Below are 5207 nucleotides of genomic sequence, written 5' to 3'. Positions count from 1 at the left end.
GCAGACTTGTGGCTTTTTTTTTTTTTTTCTTAATTACTTTTTATATATATATATATATTTTTAAAAGTAGCTCTTGCAATTGCACGGGGTGCATCAGTTGGACAGGCCTTTGAAGCTTTTATAATAGGATGCTGATTAGAGAACTGCCATTATTGAAAGTATCTACACTCCTGAGACTTGGTTTATCATAAGGACTGATGCATAGTTAGGAGGCTTTTTTTTTCCCCACTCCTTCCCTGGTCTTCCTATAATATGATTTTTAATTGAGACATTTGAGATGTGTCATCAATTAAGAAATGTGCTAAACCAGTAAGAGAAATTGTGCTGGTCTGAACAGATGACAGCCCTGCGATGTGGCTGACTTTGGTGTGTAGAGTTTAATGTCTGCGTATCTGAATGGTAAGGTTATGTAAGCACCTACAGGCCTTTTACCAGAGGAAGGGAAACACACCATGTGTGCAGCTGGTGTGTTGTAGGGAGAGCTAAAACAAAACACACCTAAGCGTAACATCTTTTCATTCAAAACTAAACTGAAATCAGACCAGTGATTTTTAGCTTTACTGTAACTTGTCAGGTTTCTGTTGATGCCAAAGGTAACTCTTATGCAAAGATTTAGTAGTAGGAAATTCTGATAACTTGTATGGTCCATGGCGTTTTATGCTGAAAACGTGGCTTTGGCAGCCCTTTTTGGAATTACAAGAAGCCAGGCTGGTAGTCTGGGGTGTGTGTTAGGTAAGCAGGGAAGAATGTGCAAAATCCTTCTGGCCAGTCTAGGTGAAGCTTGTCAAAGAGTTGAACAATTGTATCTAGGAAACATGAGATGATTTATGTTTTCTATAGCGTGTCAGCAGATACAGAGTAGTTTCTATTGCCAAGCATCAAAAATACTGATGTGTTGCACTGGTCAAAGGTTTATTAATTGTAGACTTACTCAGACCTTCTTGAAGGTTTGGAGAAGTAGATCTGTTAGTAGCTGGTGTACTCAATTTAAAATACAGTCCTTGGACTCGTTAAATAAATTTAATATCCACATGTAGAGGTATGCCCTACTGAACACTTACGGTTAATCTTAGATTGAAGGCTCTGACTTTATTAAACTACCACAAACTGCTTTTTGATCCTGATTCTACATGAGTCCCTGATGTGCATGTTGCTTTTGTGTCTCTGTTGGTGAGACATCTTCACCCTGGTGTTTGTGCACGCAGGACTCAAAGGTTGGGGTTCATATCCATTCCAGTAAGGGGCTCTCTGTAGCCTACAATGAGATGTTTCTGTGTTTGGTGCACACAAGAGTGTCTGTTTTCTTCATAGTCGTCTCTGTTTAACAGGGGTACTGTTTTTCAGCCATCTTCCTTTGACTGCCTTCCCCCTCCTTACCTTATTATAATGGCCTATACTTTTCTACACTAACCTGGATCAGACTAATTTTCATCTTCCTTTATATTAGCATTCTTATTGTTTGGATTGTAAGATTTGAAAACTGTTCATTTTTCTTTGCCCTTAATAAAGCTATTAATTGAGTCTGGACCTGTGACAAATCTCTCGTGATTTGATTATTATTTCCTTTGTATGATATTTTTGTACTACTGAGTGTGCATGTTGGCCAGATCCAGAATGCTCCATAACAATTTTGATATGTTTATTAAGGGTGTAATGAACTTACAGAGAATGAATTTCTTGAAAGTTGGCCTTTGTCGAGGGCATGTGTGTGTCGGTAGTTCTCTGTTCCTCTTAGCATATTCCCTGAAAGCAAATGAGAAGGCAAGAGGAGGAGCAGCAGCAAGTTAGGAAAAGGAACAAGATACATCTTGTAATTTGTTGCTGTCTTAAAAGTTGTGCTTGCATATCATCTCCTCATCTCCACCCCCTTTGCATGGTGTTGAAACGCTGTGTATTTTGTCTTTCCCCACAGGTCTCAAAAGAAAAAAACCCAACAAGCTGCATCTCTTCCCCCCTCTCCATCCACCCCACCCCGCCCCAATCCAGCCATAATCCGCAATGTAATGTTTTCTGTCTCCGTAGATTGTTTCTTTACACTGCTGCTTTCCATGACCCTTCAACTTGGGTACATGCCTGTCAGAATCTAGGCCAAAATGTTTTGGCAGCGTGTTCTCTGTTGAAGTCTAGCTATTCCTTATATAGCACCTTCTTTCATCTGCAACTCCTACAGTTTGATAAAGAACAAGTTCAGCTTGTTTTCGCAACTCAATCACTTTCAACTTATATTTTTTGAATAGTATTTTTAGCTATTTGCATGGTTTCAAATTTTGAAAAAAATAAAGTGAATATTTTTTTTTTTTTTTTAAGAATGCTGCTGTCTTGTCAATTTGCTGCTGGAAATACACATTTCACTGCTCCCTGTTCACTGTGCAAGCGTATTTTTTTAATGCTAAATGAGACATACGAGAATAAAACTTATAGAAATGCAACAGCTTACCTGAAGTTACTTTGGTGTGGTATTTCAGACCATAGTGGTAGTTAAGCATAAGGAGGACTGTATGTTTTACAAGTTCAAGTCCTTTTTTAGAGTAGTTATTCCTCACTTTGTCGTGCAAAGTAGTTATAGTGTCACAAATGAACTGGCAAGAGTAAATATTTCTGGATTAATTTATTTTTTACCCATCCAACTCAGAAATTTGATATTATAAAGTAGAAAATAGTATTTGTTTATAAGGTTATGTAGTTAAATATACTCACAAAGAAATATAAAAATATCAGAATAAGCATGTATCTTTTATTTGTAATCAGTCATATTTTATCCTTGAATGTTCTACAATTTGCATGTAATATACAATACACGCTTGTGCAGGAGGCATGTATGTATAAAAGACTTCTCAGTAGCTTTGTTTTTTTTTCCCACCAAACTGTTAAATTACATTGACAAATTATATGGACGATGAATGGAATTAAAAGTGAAGTTAATTTCTCGCTTTCAATCCCTCCTTTGCAAATGTTTTAATTTCCTCTCTACACTCAGTTCCCTTCTGCTGTGGCAGTGTTGGTTCAGAGATCACTCATCTATTTGTATTTTCAGATGTAATATTGCAGTTATAAAATATATCTAAATTTTCGAAGTGGAACTTAACAGGTTTAAATGGGACTGAAAGCACACAGAACACAGTGACCCCAGACATCATTTTGTCCCTTTTGTTTGAGAAGTCATGGTACTGCTCTATCAGTTTGTTAGTGATGTAAACAGTGCATCTCATACCAGGTAGATGTCTTAATCTTACTTAAGATCTACTTGAGATAATTAAAAACAGTATTTAAAAAAAAAAAAAGAAAAGAAAAAAAGAGGGGAATTAAGGAAATTGCTCATAATCAAGGCAGAGGTTCCCCCTTGCCCAGTATCCAATTTCTGAAGGTGAGTGCTCATGGGAGAGGGATTTTGGCAAGGTGAGTGACCTTTTTTGAGTGCTATTGGTCTACAGAGATAGTGTGTTGGTATTTAACGTCATAAGGGGATTCTTGTAACGATGGTTGTGCCTAATAACCTCAACCTGTATTGCGTTTAGTATTCACCTCACTTTGTAATGAGGAATCTATGTTTTGTGTGGAAGAAAGCCGTATTCCTCTTTTTTTTTTTTTTTTTTTTTTTCTTTCTTAAATTACTAGTTGCATTTAAGACCTCCTAGCTCTTTTTAATAAAAGGGGTGGTTAAAAGTTGCTGCCAATTTACCTTCTTCATGCCATGCAGGATTTTTCCACCCTCAACTGTTCTTTTGCTCATTGGGAAAGTCTGGTTGTAGCCACTTGCTGTATCCCATTCCCCCCCCCCCGCCCCCCCTTCTTGATCAATCTTCTTTTTTCCCATTCTACTACATTACTTGGGTGTATCCAAGAGTCCTGATGGATTTGTACAGTGTTTAATAATGATTTCTGTTCTCTTTCCTGTACGTAGTGTGATCACTTCTGGCATTTGCTTTTCTTTTTTGACTGTTTGTCCCACTCTTGCTTATGAGATAACAATTTTATGGAACTATCTGTTTCATTACAAGAAGAGCTGAGATTTTGCAGTTAAATGATGGTCTGTGATTTGGCCATGTCAGTGTGCAGCAGGACTCTGGAAAGGGGAGAGACTTTAATCGGCCCTTTTGGCATGGGAGAAACTTTTAAAGAATGCTCTTGAAGGACCTGTGTCCTGGTGTTCGATGTCTGGTAGAGTTAACTGGACATTAATGTTAACAACCATTAACCAGTTAATGCTTGCCTCTGTGGTTTGTCTTCTCTTTCTGAAATACTGTTGACACGAGTGAGTTAAAAAGAGTTTATACTCTTTCATGTAAACATTTGCAATACCTGGATTAACATGCAGAGATCTGCAAAGATGCTGTGTAGTTGCTTCTTGCTCCAGAATCTGTCATGTCTTTGTGTCACCTCTTTAGCTGGAAGACCTTTAGGTCATCTTTCCTTTCAGGAGTTGGATAAGTCACTGTCTGCTTTGCTCTACACTAGCATTTATTTTCGTGAAAACACTGTTCCTCTTTTTGCAACACAGTTCTTGTTAAATGTGTAATAGGAAGCTTCCAAAACTATTACTTTAGTCCTGGTAACTGAGTCAGTCAGAACACTCCTTGTGTTTTCATGTTCTGATGGGATCTCATCTGTTGTAGTTTATTATTGTCATGGAAAGATGCCTTTGTAGCACTGCTCCCAGAAGTATGCACTAGGATTGGAGCTTTAGTTACAATCTGCCAATGCCATTAAGCCAATTTAAGTTACTTCTGCCGCAGAGGGGGGCATTTCCGTCACTTGAATGCCTCTCAGGTCTTTGCTTGTGCTAGATCTGGCCACCATGTGGCCTGTAGGTGAGTTCATGTTCATGTTTATCTGAATTTTTGTTGAGGAAAGACGGGGCTTGGGATTAGTTTCCTTTTGATAGGTCAGTTTAGCTGACTTGCAGATGTATGGCCACAAACATTGGGAAGGAGGATTTCTACTGGTGTGATGCCTTGGTTTGACAAGAAGCTGTAGTTGCAGCACAGCTCATGGAAGGTGAGCTTGCGCTATTTTGAGTCATGTTGGTTCCACACTCTGCAGCACTTTCTTCACCTGAAGAAGTGCAAAGAGGAGGTGGGAGGGCACTGAGACTCATGGGAAGAGAAGCATTCTGGCATTCTATCTGCAGCTGGAGGGGTCAGACTGGGTGAAGGCAGCTGAGGCTGAATTCTGGCTGACTGACAAACCAATGACATGATGCTGGTGGC

The sequence above is a fragment of the Chaetura pelagica genome, unplaced genomic scaffold (genome assembly GCF_000747805.2).
Source record: "Chaetura pelagica isolate M959 unplaced genomic scaffold, ChaPel_1.0 scaffold90, whole genome shotgun sequence".
Classification (NCBI taxonomy): domain Eukaryota; kingdom Metazoa; phylum Chordata; class Aves; order Apodiformes; family Apodidae; genus Chaetura; species Chaetura pelagica.
This window is presented reverse-complemented; position numbering follows the sequence as displayed.